Raw genomic sequence first — 16,152 nt, 5'->3', positions numbered from 1 at the left:
TGGGCAGATTTTCTTGATCATGGTGGTAGGGATCTTGGTGGGATGGTTGTCCTTGTTTCATTTGGGCAAATCACCAAGAACCAGAGAATGTCATGACAGGAGGGCATCCTGCGGTCCTAACCCAACCCCATGTGTTCACAATGAAGTGAGAGACACCTCGGAAGTAGCAAAAGCTCTGGAAGTAGCAAGGCCTTAGATGGAAGTCATGAGCAAGGCCCATGTTAGTATTACATCTAACGTGACTGATTTTTTTCTGGATTTTATTCTCTTTTATGATAGAGTTTTTCAAAATAAGCAAAATCTTAGCTTATGTTTAAACAACAACCAGGCAAAATCAACTTTTCAGTTGATCTCCATTACAGTTAAAAGTTTAGTTCCTGAGTTTTAGTCCCACATATGAACAATGACTTGTGATCATAAAATGATGGAAGTATTGAGTTCTAGTTGGTTGAACTTACTTGTCGTCCAGTTGGTCTGAAAATCACTCATTCCTAAGTTATAACAGCTGTTGCTGTGAGTTAATCATATATGGGTTTTATGATGGATTTTTCATAGGTTCTGAGTTTTAACTTATTTTAAATTATTACTTGGATTCTACAATTGAAGTGCTCCCAAATACACTGTATTCCTTTTAAATGTAGCCGAAAATGTATGACATTTATACACCTTATTTACATGAATTATGAGGGAATAATGTATGATATTTATATACCTAAATTTCTGTGTCAGGGAAGGTAAATGATCATTTTCCTTTAGCCTATATTCTTCATACTAAAGGTCAAAGCATGACTAATTTGTTTAGCATGTTTTAATCAATAGTTTTAAAAAGAGAAACAGAATAGGATGGAATGGCATGGAACATAATAAGGTAGAAAATGCCAGAATGCATGTAATAGATGTGAATACTGTTACATGTAATTCTAACTTTATTTTCATGTTTAGATATGAAAGTGGATTCTGGGTTACAATGTAAAATTTATGTCTTTCTTAGGGTCACAATAAAACAAGTTTTAAATTCTCTTTGTTAGCCACTTGTTGGTCTGGACAGTCTCTAGTATTTGCCAAATTGACTTTATCATCAAGTCTTACGGTTATTGCATAAGCAATAGAGCTTGAAGAATAAGCCCAGAAATCCAGATATTTTACCCTCACATTTTAAACCAACAACTGTGAATACTTCTGCGAAGAACTACTTGGAGATTCCTGGCACAATTCCATTCCTAATTTCAGTTTCTTCTGGTCTCCATGTCCCTCATCGCCTTTCAAACCAAGCTCAGAGTAGCTAGTTCTTTGAGCTTCTCAAGAAGAGAGAAGCCTGCTAGGCAGGGAAGGGCTTTGCCTAGCCTATTACAATTGCCTGGTAACTTTCCTAAGGTTTAAAAAATGTGAAGGGAAATAAAGGAGGAGCAGAATAGTATGCCAAAATAATTCCAAATGGATCCAAAAATTTCAAGGTGAAAGGTGAAACCATAAATGTGCTGGAAGAAAATACAAATAGGACTTTTTGCATAAATATTCTTGAAGGGTAAAAATATTGCCCCTCCCCCCAAAACACCAAAACAATAAAAAGAAGTCATAAAAGAAAAAGTCATAAATTCAACCACTCAAAAATAAAATTTTCTACCTAAGTGAATATTAAAACAATGTTAAAATACAAAAGCAAACCAGGAAATATGTTTGCTACACTTTGTAAAGTAAAAGGGCTATTTTCTGTAATATGTAAGGGACTCTCATAAATAGAAAGGAAAGAAACAATGTGCTCAGTTGTTCAGTTGTGTCCAGCTCTTTGCGACCCCATGGACTGTAGCCCACCAGACTTCTCTGTCCTTGAGATTTTCCACACAAGAATATAAAGTGGGTTGCCATTTTCTCCTCCAGGGGATCTTCCTGACCCAGGGATGAACCCACATCTCCTGCATTGGCAGGCAGATTCTTTACCACTGCATCACCTGGGAAAAGCCAAAGAAACAGTAATCTGATATAGATCAAATAGAACCAATGAATGTGAATTAATGGTCTTTTAAATATGCCATATTCACTTATAAGAAAATGCAAGTTAAAATTAAATAGATATTATCAGATTTATCCGTTATCAGTTTGGCTGGAAAAGAGTGAAAAATTGAGTGCAATCTCATAAACGACAAAATGATCTCAGTTTGTTTCCAGGACAAACCATTCAACGTCAAAGGAATCCAAGTCTATGCCCCAATTAGTAATGCTGAAGAAGCTGAAGTTGAAAGGTACTATGAAGACCTAGAAGACCTTCTAGAACTAACATAAAAAAAAAGATGTCCTTTTAATTGTAGGGGACTGGAGTGCAAAAGTAGGAAGTCAAGAGATACCTGGAATAACAGGCAAGTTTGACCTTGGAGTACAAAATGAAGCAGGGCAAAGGCTAACAGACTTTTGTCAAGAGAACACACTGGTCATAGAAAACACCCTCTTACAACACAAGAGATGATTCTACACTTGGACATAACCAGATGGTCAATACCAAAATCAGATTGGTTATATTCTTTGCAGCCGAAGATGGAAAAACTCTATATACAGTCAGCAAAAACAAGACCTAGAGCTGACTGGCTCAGATCATGAGCTCCTTATTGCAAAATTTAGGCTTAAAGTGAAGAAAGTAGGGAAAACCACTCATTCTTTCAGGGTGTTATGACCTTTATGAACTTTCAGGCTGTTGTAGCCTCTATGACCTAAATCAAATTCCTTGTGATTATACAGTGGAAGTGACAAATAGACTCAACAGATTTGATCCAATAGACAAAGTGCCTGAAGAACAATGGACAGAGATTCATAACACTGTATAGGAGGCAGTGACTAAAACCATCCCAAAGAAAAAGAAATACAAGAAAGCAAAGTGGTTGTCTGAGGAGGCTTTACAAATAGCTGAGAAAAGAAGAGAATAAAAAAGGCAAGGGAGAAAGGGAAGGATATATCCAACTGAATCCAGAATTTACATGAAGTGATGAGACTGGATGCCACGATCTTCATTTTTCGAATGTTGAGTGTTAAACCAGCTTTTTCACTCTCCTCTTTCACCCTCATCAAGGTCAAGAGACACTTCAGTTCCTCTTCATTTTCTGCCATAGTTTGTATCATCATATCTGAGGCTTGAGTAGGCATCTTTTACTGTGTACTCCAATTGCTCTTGTAAATTTTGAAGTTCATACAATGTGAATGGATCACCAAATGAAACGTTGCATGATTTTATTTAAGAGAAAATGGCCGAAAGGAAGGAGTATGAGGGAGAAGCATATAGAAATGTACGTGAGTTGTACTTTTAATTTGGGAGGTGACAAAATATTTCACAACGGGAAACCCCTGGTAATCTACCAGTGGATTATAGGGCCAAACAGAGGGAAAGGGGAAACTGAATGTGGAAAACCAGAGTAGTCTTCCTGGTGGCTGCAAGTTGAGCATCAGTCAGCCCTACCACCGGCTGCACACTGACTGTGACGGACAGAGATGTTCAAAGTCAAAGCACTGCAGGTCAACCATAAACTCAGAACTAATTATTCTCCTTTTATTCTAGGCACCTCAGTTGAAAAACTTGGCATGTTTCATCTTTAGGGAACTTTGAGATAATTTAATATGATTTCCTCATTTGAAGAACCAAAACCAGTAGAGATTAAGGGATCTGCCCAGGTTCATAGAGCTGATTAATAGAAGGGCTGAGACAAGTCCCACTGGGCCAAATAAATACATTTGGGATGGCCTAATGAATAAATGAATGACTATTCCAACACCAGCATGAAACTAATTCCAAATTGGACCTGCTGAGCATTTAAATGCTCCATACATTTGCTCAGTCATACAGTCAGGAACTGATTGTCCACAGTAAATATTCACTCAGATGTGCCCCACTTTATAGGACATGCAAGGCTACTTTACATATAGATTTGACTAGATTTCAAATATATAAGAACAAATTCTTTTTAAAAAGTAAGTAAATTTTCTGAAAAAAGGTATAATCCAATTTATCTGCTATAACACTCCAAATTTTCATACATAAAATTTGCTCACATGGGTCTTCCTACACTAAGTGAACTGAAAGAGTTAATTAATAAAGCACCCATCCTTCCTGTGCAAACAGAGCCCAGAAACCCCCACTGCAGAATGTGCATTTTGAGTGGCAATTGCCAGTACACTTGCAAAAACCAAAGCTCAAGTCTCTGTATGTGTTGTCCATGATATTTTCCTCTGTAGACTGAACATAATATTTTATAAAATATCCTTCTGTGTGTAAGTCACTTTCCCTTTCTAGGCTGAGAGCGCAGGATTACTTGTTGTTTTGATTTAATTGGTTGGAGTGGAACATTTGTCACAGCCTCCTCCACCCCACCCCATGCAGGAGGCCCTGCTAACATACAGCAAGCAGGGTTCATGAGCTCAGCTGCCCACAGGGTCCAAGTAGGTGATATTCCCAGGTGGCGCTAGTGGTAAAGAACCTGTTTGCCAATGATCCCTGGGTGGGAAGATCCCCTGGAGGAGGAAATGGCTACCCACTCCAGTATTCTTGCCTGGAGAGTCCCATGGACAGAGGAGCCTGGTGGACTACAGTTCATAGGGTCACAAAGAGTCCGATACATGACTGAAATGAATTAGCATGCATGCAGGTAATATTCAAAAGTGAAGCAGGTTAAGTGGTGGAAGCTTAGGGATTGGTATGGGCTGTGGAGACTGGAGAGCTAGTGTTCCATGTAATGGGGGTGGATTTTACTCAACTCTAGTTTGTTGTTACCATGTAGAGATGTGGGCCGGGTTTTGGTAGACTCTCCACTTTGTTTAAGAGAAAATAGAAATTATACATTTCAGTGTAAAACATTTCAACTTAATGTTTGACAGCTAATACAAATTTGTTTTAAAACATTCCAAATGTTGGTAGAAGAAAAAAGTCCTTTGACCCATTGGTTACCAGTTTGAGACTTCCAGACACTTACAGTGAGATTTAGTGAGTGGTATTAAATTGTGTAAACTTGTGCATAATAAATAAAACACAGAGAAAGACCACCCATTTTTTTTTATACAAATCATATGCATCCTTTAATCTTTACCTATTCACTTATTTCCTAAAGCTCTTCCCAGCTCTCTGACATCATACATCTGTACTGTCTGCACTGCACGGTTCACATTTAATGCTATGCATTCTTTCATTGTTTCTGATTTCACATGTGCAAACTTAATTCTTGCATTTAAACTTCATTGTAAACACTTCCAGGACAAGAATCATATCTAATACTTCCTTTGTGCCAACCTCAAAGCTCAATAAATGTTTGCAGTTGATACTTTTTTCATTAAGGGAAAAAGAGAATAGCCTTTGCTGACACACAATACTAGAAATGAGCTTAGTGTCTTGAAGTTCCTGAATTTCTAGCCTAGGCAGGCTAACAAGTTCAAATCTGTGGGCACCTTGCCCTGCTGAGCTGAGAAGCACTGGCTTGCCATAAGTTTTTAAAAAGAAAGCACTTCGTAAAATAGGTGTGAATTCACCATGGCTCTTCTAGAATAACAGTGTTGTAGGATGTATTTAACCCAATGAAGGTGACCCCATCTTTTACAAGTGTGATTTTAAGTGTGAAATTTTCTGAGCCAGCTCTTATCTATAGGAAGCCTCTCAGTTTAGGCAGTCAGAGAATGGTAGGCTCAATTAAAGAAGGTCAAACTCACATTTCACCTTCACAAGTCAGAACTCTCTGGGCCATTTTAGAGTGACTTGGTGGAGTAGAGGCATGACCTATAATCAGCCTTACTCCAGAAATGGGTATGCTGGGGGCAGAAATGGAGGTAGCATTGGACTCCAGAAATGACTGACAACTACCTTTGTATCCATGTGGAAATGGGGATGGGGTGGCTGAGATATGGCATGTACTGCAAGCCACTTTTTGCAGTGTTTGAGACATTAAAGTTATCTCTATACTGCCAAGAGCAGGCTACAAAACCAGAGTAGGTGCACATGTGTGCCAGGAGGCCTGTGAATGTGTCTGGGAGTGAGCCTAGCATTTGGTTTGAATTGACCAAAACTATCTAAAAGGGAAGAAGCTGGAAGAAGTGTAGAGCCCCTGTGGATCCCTAAATTCCTTGAGTTTGATATGATGGGGATTACAAAGTAAAGGGGAAGAGACCAACTCTGATTAAAACTGACTCCCTGGCCAAAAAAGAAATTGTATTCTCTCCCTTGCTTGTAAATAATGATAAAATACTTTAAAAGTGCTTTTACTGAAAAATCCCAGCCTCCATTTTCCTTAGACTCACAAGCACCATGCACATGTTCCTCTCAGACGTTTCTTTGCAGTTCTTGTTATTTATCCATATTATTTGGTAATCTAAAAAAAGAAATAAATCATCAAATAAATATATCACATCATTGTACTAGTAAGCAGATTTGGGGATGCGAAAAAAAAATTGTAATACTTTGGTTACTAAAATAAGCACCTCCACTTGGACAAACAATACTTAAGTCAAAATAAACATTAATTAATGTTTTTCAGAACGTTTAGTTGTAACTCTGATATTGTCACTTTCTATTCAATAAAATTTGTTACTAAATCATCAAATTTCCTTTTGTGCTAGTCACTATGTTGATCCAGTTGCATCTTCTTCATCTGCAAATTTAAGTTGCTAATAAAAAGCGAGGTAGAAAATATAACTCATTTATCTTTGGGATAATTGTGTTTACTCGGTCCAAAGTGAATATTAGTTATAATGATAGAGTAATTTTTATTCCTCTCTTGATTGCCTCTTATCCTTCTCTCAACAGGCTTTCCATCCATTTCTTTTCTCATGAAGCTTCTTCTGGTTGGAAACGTATCAAATTTCAACAGGTAAGAAGTACTAAGTGTGAACCTGTAACATATTTCAAAAGAACTCAGGTTTAGGAAATCCAGTGATGGTGTCAGCTTTGGACAAATATCTAGAATGTAAACTGGGAAAGATCCATCAGGACCCCCAGTCATTTTAGAGCAGTGGTTCTAAAGTGTGGTCTCCAGACCAACAGTCAGCATCAGCAGCGCCCGGGGAACTTATTAGATGTGCAAACTCTCAGGCCCTGTCTTGTGCTTTTAACAAACCTGCTAGGTGATTCTGATGTACACGTGAGTTTGAGAACCACTGTCCAAGATAGGCTTCATGGACCAAAGGAACAGAAATCCTCTGGATCGATGGAATTTGATGGATTTGATATCTCTTCTTCCTTTCTTTCCTCCTTTGTCTTTTCCTCCTTCCTGCAGGTTTATCCATTCCTCATTTAGCAACCAAAATTGGCTTCACAGAATCATCCTTCATTACAAACACACTGTCTTTATGACAATGTAAGTGCTATCTAATATGGGACTCCATCAAAACTAAGCATTCAGTAGACGTTATCAACTAATTAACTGATTTAAACCCTTGTTTAGCTTTGAGAAGGAAAGCTTCTGTAAGTCACAGAAGACATAGTTTTAAACAGGTGCCTATCTTCTAAGATGGTTGCCTTTAATACCTGGTATCCATGAGACATGCTGTCTATAAGGGAAGTTATTATTTTTATGTGGGCTGAAAGCTTTGAATTGTTACCTCAAGAGTCATTTGCTAAGGATTGTATTTTCAAAAGGAGCTCATGTTTTCTTGTATTTAGAATATTTTTGAGGTCTATGCACTATCCATTATCTCCAATTCCAGTGGCCAGTCTAGACAGCTCTCCAGCAGCCATTTCATGTCCAGCCTTACTATGATTTGGCGTCACCCTGGGAATACTTGAGCCACCTGGTGGCTCAGATGGTAAAGAATCTGCTTATAATACAGGTGACCTGGGTTTGATCCTGGGTTGGGAAGATCCCCTGGAGAACGGAATGGCAACCCACTCCAATATTCTTGCCTGGAGAATTCCATGGACACAGAAGCCTGGCAGGCTATAGTCCATGGGGTCACAAAGAGTCAGACATGACTGAGCCACTAGTGAGCATGTAACTGGGAATACTCATGAATTCTCTGCTAAATCTAAAATGAGCGTGCATGAGGATGCTGTCATTCTGAAATAACTGCTAAATGCTGCCCCCTATAATACCTCTGCTGAAGATACCCCTCATTTGCAAATATATATGTGGTTTATTCTCTATGCCATGCATATTTCTTTAGCAAGTAGACTGCAGAGTCTCTAAAACTCAGTTTCCTCATTTGTAAAATGTAGATAATAGAATCTACTTGTTAGTGTTGTAAGAAATAATGGAGGTAATTCAGGAGCACTTAGCACAGTGGCTGACTCAGTAAATATTTAGCCATGATTAAAGATCATTTTATTAATAGAATTATAAATTCAAAATTTTCACATAAAAAAATGTCACATCAGACTTCATCCTATTAAAAACAAGCACATCAGGGAGAGATAAAGTGTATCTCCCTTGCATGATTCTACCACAAGTACATTGTATTTTCCATGGAGATTTGTTGTTGTTATTGTCAGCTCCTTGCTTTCTGTTCTCCTAGTTACTTGGCCAGTTCTGGGATTCTAGCATGGCACCAGGTAGAATTAAGGACATGAGTTAAGTGTGGAAATCCATCATCCATAGCCCACCTGTACGGCTAGGAGATCATGGAATAGTGCCTGATATTATTTTTGCCCTTTGGAGCAGAATACAAAAGTTCATGTGCAGGCAGCAGCAGGTCAAAGGACCTGAAGAACGCCTTGAAAGGTGATTTACCTCCCAGCCTCTATTCAACTTACAAAGCAAAGCATGTATCCAATTTTAAGGATTTCTGGAGAAGAGAATTTCCCTAACCTTTCATTAAATGCTAATAGAAATAAATAAAAGTTACATATGATTATGAACTCTCATAATGAAATCATTATGAAATCTCATTTTGGCATAAGTTTAAATATTTCTTAGAGAGACTATAGGATATGCTAGCAAGATCCAGTTCCATCTATGAGAAATAGATGGCTTTGGCAAGAGAAGGGATGCAGTGATAGGAGAGGAGATTCTTAGAAGAGAGGTTATGTAAAGCATTAAGCTTATATACATGTCCAATAAACAAGAGATTTCTGAGTTTGAATTAGTGGCATGGAGAAATAAGAAACATCTGGAATTGGTACTTATTTTTATGGTCAGAAGCACAGTTTTGAGGTCCTTTGTTGAACTGTTGACTTTGTAAAGACTTATTAAAAACAAATGCCTAAGGTGACTGAGAAGAGAATGTAGCTGAATTTGGAACACAAAGTCCTTAAAGGGAAGGCTTTCATTTTAAGGAGTTTTTACTTTCCATCAACTCAGCTTAATGCTCTTTCCTCAAATGAGTCCTTTTGTTCCATTTCAATACACACTTGAAGAGTCAAAGGCTTACAGACCATTTTAATTTAATAGTAAATTTTTGAAGTGAGAAAGGGGACTCATTTTCTTCATATGTTTAAGTTATATGATTTGTCCTTAACCAATCCTCTCCCATCCACATGCACACAAATAATTGTCTAAGGAAAAGGGGATCTACTAGATGTTAGCCCTTATTTTATTATGGGCACAGCTGGGATTTACAAATGAGGTTGTTTCCCTCTTTGGTTTCTGAAGAAGATTAGTTCTGTGGACAGATTAGTTCTGAGCCTTCTAGCCAGGATAGACCAAGGAGCACAACAATGGGTTATGGGTTAACCCCGCTGGGTTCCCAGTTGACATTCTCACGTACCCTTGCTGGGCCTGGAACTAGTCACTTGCTCTAAGAAAAGCAGGTGTTCCAGGACAATGAGGTGATCTTGTGTTGAGATTTAGAGGGGGCCACCTCTAAGAATTATTTCCTGCTGATGCCCTGCCATGCCTTTTATCACCCCTTCTGCCTGTATGAAGTGAGGGAGAGGGTGGAAGGAGGTATGGTGAAAAGAGACAGAGGAAATGTTTTAAGGTGACATAGATATTTCAGGAATACTCTCCTCCCTCATTGATTTGCTACTCTCCTCAAATACTTCACAAAAAAGGAAATGTTGGAAGGAGCCAGATCTCAGGGAGGCTGTAGAATGGAATTGTACATTTAGCATCACAAACTGGGATAATGAAATTCTGGTAGTGTGCTAAATTCCCATCATGCTTCTGACGAGCCAATCTCGTGCTGGTCTTTGTATTCAAGTTACAGTAATAAAGACAGTCCCCATGTCTCCTGTTTTTTATACTCAAGTTATTAAATTCAGCAGTATGGACCCTTTACTTTATAGGAGGCAAGGCAGGGGGCAGATGACCACTTACTAAGACCACCATTCTCATAAAAGAATCAAAGAATTGCCATATGTGGGTCAGACCACAGGCCTGGCTGTTTCTCTAGCTAAGTAGCCTGATTCTAAAATGACAGCCTGAGACAGTTGGTTGGGGGATAGGGGGAGATAAGGTTGCTTTCTATGAGGAATTCCCAGAATCCCACAATATTTAATTATTGTTAAATTCATATCCCCTTCAACCTATTTTTTTCTAATTGGAACATCTCTTGTTCCAATGGGTAGCAGAATTATGACCCACTGTGTGAGGTCATGATTTTTTTCATTTATGCAAAAGCTACCTTTGACTAATCTTTGGGGAAGGCCCATGCTGTGTTCACTGTGCCCTTTACTTTATTGTTTTGTAAACATCAGTCTTCTTTGCCTTCAACCTTCATCTTTTCAGACTGAAAGGTGCAACAAGCTCTCCCTCACCATAGCAACTATGTAGTTCTCTCTTCTGGACCTGCTCTGGAGTTTATTGCCCAAAGTATTCCAAGCATAGAACAGAGTATATGCAGAAGTAGAACATAAATATTCACAGAGCCTTTAAAATACCCTAGAAAAAAAAGGTCTCTTTTTTTAGATCTATATGCATTTTGTATTGCTAAAGTAAAATGTAAACCTATTCTTTTATGTAAGACCAATTTGGATTTTTTCATCATGGTACAGAGCATATAAAACTAACTTATTTATGCCTGGAGAAGTAATGCCCCATCAGTGACCCAAAATGGCTACCAGGAACAGGTTTATGAGTCCTACCTCATAGCTGAGAATTGTTTAAATTGTAATTTTAAGATGATTTATTATTTGAATTTTAAAATATGGCTTACATTTTAATTTTAGTGTCCAGAGACAGTCTAAAAATTTGGAGGAAAAGAATTAAAGCCAATATGTGATTCTACCTTATCTAATGAGATAATTTTTTGAAAGACAGGCTGTGACTATAAAGGTTGCTTTATCTGCACTCCTTGAGCATTAGGACTTTTTTGCATCACTTGGGTTGGGGTGGCTTTCACTTCCCCCACAGCTGCTCCCCAGCAGAAAGGAGTGGAATTTCGCTTCCCTTTCCAGGGCCTCCTGAGGTGAGGGCTGTAAGAAAGTGTCCTCCGGGGACTTGAGGGGTACCTACCAAACTGTTCCCATGTTCACCAGATTTATAGAACTTAAAGATTTTACAGAACTTTTGGTCACAAAAATGTTTTCTTTGGGAAACGCTAAGGGATTTGCTTTCCCTCTTCACCACAATGGCAGGAATACAGAGCTTTCTCATGACTTTTTAATAGGATACAGCTGCCCAAACTGCAGTGCCTTCTGCTAGGACTCTGCCTCATTTTTCATTTGCAGATGCCAAGAACTAACTCACTCTCCATCTCTCTCTCGCTCTCTCTCTTTGTCATACCCAGCGAAAGCTCAGCAACATGAATGTATCTTTGTGAACATGGACCTATCAGTATGTATTCCCAAATGGAGCAAATGCCACCTTATTTCAGGCAGTTTGGTCTGGTCTGCTCCCACATTCTGTAACAAAGTAGATGTCCGCTGGAGACCCCTGTCAGCTCCGGGGAGCTGGCAGCATGTGGGTGTGGTCAGGAGCCAGAGCGAGTCCGGCTTGAGCCCTGTGGTCAGCAGTGGGGAGAGGAGTGGCCCACAGACTGGAGACCAAGGGGAGTCAGAACAAGCCAAGGGTCTGAGCACGCCTGGCACCCAAGACCCAGGAGAATGACCCCTAGGAAGAGTGTCCAAGATTAGGGCCCACAGAGCCTGCAGGGACCAGAGGGGCAAAGCAGGAAGAAGCGCAAAGCAAGCTTCCATGCCAACACTGAAGAAGGCACTCTAATCATTTCCTGCTTCAGGATTTCTCCTCCTTCCTGTAGTGTGGACAGAAAACCCAGTATAGGTGAGAACAGGGTACCAGGATGGGTGCACAGGCACAAGGGATCAGATATATCTCTTAGAGACATCGTGACAACACAGAGAAGAGGTCTTTAAAATCACGATCAGAACATTAACATGGTTTGCCAAGGGAACTCATGTCAACTGAAAATTCTTCTGTCTTCTAGCCTCACACGTGCCTATCTCATCTCTGTTTTTGATGTAGAATGCATTCAAAATTTTTTTGATCCTATAAAATTCAACATATGACCTCTTTCTGTGACAGAGGTTTTGTGGTTTCCATAAGAAAGCATCACCGAGAATGTCCTTCCAGCCCTGACCTCATGTCCTCCATCTTTTCTTTGACCTCAGCATCTTGGCCTAGTCCTTGGGGTTTCCTTTTCCATCATGTGTAAAAACCTCCCTGTCTTCCTAGTCCAGACCTGGGCACACTGTGGGCAGGAACCTCTCCAAAGCAAATTAGTTACTCTAGCCTTCTTGTCTGGCATGTTGTGTAAATATCGTATGGAAAACAAGGCCGGGTCCTGATTTCATCATTCACTGGCCATATGCATGAGGCAAGTCCCTCCTTTTCCTGAACTTCTCCTGCCTACTCCCGTGAGCTGTTGTAAGAATCAAGCAAAATAATGGAAGGGGGAAGATTATAAATTTTAAAGCACCTCAAAAGGCATTCTTAGAATAAAATATAGATACTTGGCTCATACTGGGGTAGAGCTGAGCCTCCTCCAATCATTTTCTTGGCTGGTTTGTGTAACCTCTGGTGAAATGATAATCATTGTCACTAAGTCGCATAGGTTTCAGCACATCCTTTGTTTCTTCCCTGGCTTTCACAGGGCAATCCCATCTGCTGTGAACTGATACTTCTGTGAAGGGGTTGGGTAGAAAGGCATGTAGTTAAAAAAAAAAATTGAGGCCTCTGGTTAAATGAGGCACCTTAGGAGTAATTTTGGCTTCTTCAACCCAGGGAAGAATAACAACAGTGATTATTACAAAATTCAGAGTATAAACTGCCAATAGCCCAGCACTGTGGTTCTTATCATTTGAAATTTCCATTCATCCATGTTCTGTCTCTCATAGACACCATCATCATGAACATCAAATTTAACTGAGGTCCTGTCAGTTTGATTAAATTTTAACACACATTTTCACCCATCAAATATGTGCCAAGCCCTATGCTAAGTGTATAATGATGAGTAATTTACAGACTCTTCCTTGAGAAACTCACATACAGTTATGCATATACATAAAAAATCAAGGTTTAATGTGATCTTTGCTATAGGGGTGGTATATTCAAGTACTATGGGAGTAGAGAAGAGGCAGGAACTCAACTAACTGTAGGGAAAGTTGCAAAGGAGTTAACACATGCACCATAGCTTCACGTTTGCATGGAAATTGTCTGGAATGAGTACAGTGCAGTAGTTGAGTACAGGGGCTGTGGGGCCAGCCCCAAGTGGTTCAGATCCTGACTCCACCACTTCCCAACTCCGTAACTTACCTTAGGGACTTATCTTTTGATGCCTCAGTTTCCTCACCTCTACAATAGGTATGATACTAATAGAGCCTAACTCAAGGGCTCTCATGGGCAGAAATGAGGTAAGGTATGGGGAGCACTCGGAATAGATTCTGTCATATAGTTATTCAGTGAGTAATAGCCATTGTTATTGTTATTATTTGTGCTTCACTAAGTGAATAAGCAGGAAAGAGATTCCTGAAGCTCTTAGAGACTTAGTTTCTTAATTTATGAGATTTATAAGATCAATATTATCATTATTAATAACAAAGTGAACATTTGTATGCCATGTCCTAGATAGTTTATACATGTAGCTTGACTTAATTAATAAAATAAACCTGAGACTCAAAAACTTTACCCTGAAATATCAGTGACACCATAAAGAATATGAAGTAAATGAAAAATAAGTTCACATAGGGAGGATGAAAGAGAATTATATAAGGAGGGATATTTACAACCCAACATGAGGGTGCTAAAGTCAGAGGGACTTTTGATTGATGGGCTTAAGCCGAATGAGATCCCTCGCATGATTTTGTGTTTGTCTATTTCCATTTCCATTTTGTAGTTTTTCTTGTTTCTTTCTGTGGTCACCGCCTCTAAGCAGGGCGTATCCTTACAGCCTGCTTCCCTTCTCACCTCTCGTCTCACGCCCAGCCCTGAGAACATTTGTGTACTGAAGTTTGTGACATTCAGACGAGGATCCGGAACTTGAGTTCGGCAGTTGCTTACATTTGTTGAATAATGTTTTCATGCCAGGCTATCTGCTAGGTGCTTACAGATGTATGATCCACATAATATCCTAAATGAGTCCATGGGTGAGGAAACTGAGTGTAAGAGAGGTTAAGCCTTTAAAGAAGAACAGGACCAGAGGCATTGAAGCAGGAAAGTATAGGACTTGTTCTGAGACTTGTTTGGCTGGAAAGGAGGATCCATGTTGGGGACTGGTATGAGTTTAAGCGGAAGTGGTTGGATGACCATGAATGCTAGGCTCAGGAATTTGAACGTGGCTACAGGAAGCTAATAAACGATAGGTTTCCTTTTCCTTACAGCTTTGTGAAAACTCACCCACAACAAATATATAGGTGGCCACATGGTTCACTCCAAAGTGAAAGGGGTGCCAGGAAGGCCTGAAGATGGTCAGGTCTCTTTGGAAAATGCCCCATTACAGGCAGGGATAGTCCTTCAACTCACAAAAACCTAAGGGAGGTGAGGCCTTCCAATAAATATTCTCAGTTGGGTTTTCTCCATATATTTATATCATTTTTTAAAAATGACGACCCAACTTCCTTCCCTGGATTCCAGTCCTTGAGCTCTGATGCTTAAGCTTTGTGCTGCCAAGTGCCCTCAAAATCAAGAACACATAACCTTTGATTCTAAGAAAATCTTCATGATGTTGTTCCTAATTACCTTTCCTCTCTCATTCCCCTTCACTCCCATGTTGTACCCCAACCACACTGATCCTACTGCACCAAATTTTCTGCAAAAAAAAGTCCGCATCAGACCACATACCATGCCCTAACCTCCATAATGCTTTACACTTCTAGGGTATGATTTCTCACTGGGGATATGGTTTTTGTCTACATTAGACCATATGCTCTGTTATGGTAGGGACCCTTGTTCTCTCCTGATTCCTGCCTCTGACAAACACATGCAAGCACATAGTCAATGCTCAACAACAATTTGTCAATGAATGAGTAAATGAGAGAATGTGTTCCAATGCCCTCGTCCTTATTCATTGTTGGACTCTGGTCTTCAACCTGATAGGGAGTTTCCCTCTCTGATTGTCTACCTGTCCCTAGACCCCCACCACCAACTTGGTCATGAATTTCCATGTCACTCTCCATATTTAATGTATTCCCCACCCCATTTACAATCTGGCACATCCGCAGACTCACTACCCCCAAAAATGACAATGAAACTTGTCTTCTGTCTCCTTTCTAGTGGTCATCCTTTGCCAAAACTCATTGTTACCTGTCAGAGTTCTGTTACCCACATACAGGTCCTAGGCCTCCCAGTTCTCATTTCCCTCTTTTTTTTTTTTTTCCCCATTTCCCTCTTAAATCCAACCATTATGTTTCCATGGAATTGACTGGAAAAAGAGACAGGGAAAGGGACCCTAACAACATCTTGATGTTATATGTAGTTGTTGGCAGCTCCTGGAATAGAGGGGATATGTGTGTGTGCTTAAAGTATGTGTATGTTTGTGATATAGCTACACACAGCTGGGAATGGCCTGGTTAAGTCTCAAGTAATGAACAGCCTGGATATATCTCCCTGCTCATTGGAAAGGGACAGGCCCTAGATGGGCAGTCCTGGCTGTAGGGGCCCAGGAATTCTACCCAGCAGACCAAACCTGATGGTCTAGTACTAGCAATAATAATAATTTTAGCAGCCTAATTGCCTTTGCCTCTGTATACTCCCTCTTTTCTAATCACTGTGTTAAGTTCTTCACAGAGATCAGTTCAATTATTTCTCACATCATTCCAATAAGGTGGAAGCTCTTATTACTCCTGTTTTATAGGTAAAGAAA

The 16,152-nt window shown here is 39.6% G+C and overlaps 1 protein-coding gene across 1 annotated transcript in view; it reads left to right on the top strand.

The window, feature by feature from the left end:
- The window catches only part of FRMD6 (FERM domain containing 6), a 259,825-nt gene that overhangs the window by 80,308 nt on the left and 163,365 nt on the right, over nucleotides 1-16,152 (top strand). Inside the window, exon 3 of the mRNA XM_061157375.1 lies at nucleotides 6,767-6,830. The gene's annotated coding sequence lies outside the window, so the exon portion shown is untranslated. The remainder of the gene's footprint in view (nucleotides 1-6,766; nucleotides 6,831-16,152) is intronic.

This window comes from Dama dama, chromosome 12 (genome assembly GCF_033118175.1).
Source record: "Dama dama isolate Ldn47 chromosome 12, ASM3311817v1, whole genome shotgun sequence".
Lineage (NCBI taxonomy): Eukaryota > Metazoa > Chordata > Mammalia > Artiodactyla > Cervidae > Dama > Dama dama.
This window is presented reverse-complemented; position numbering and strand designations above follow the sequence as displayed.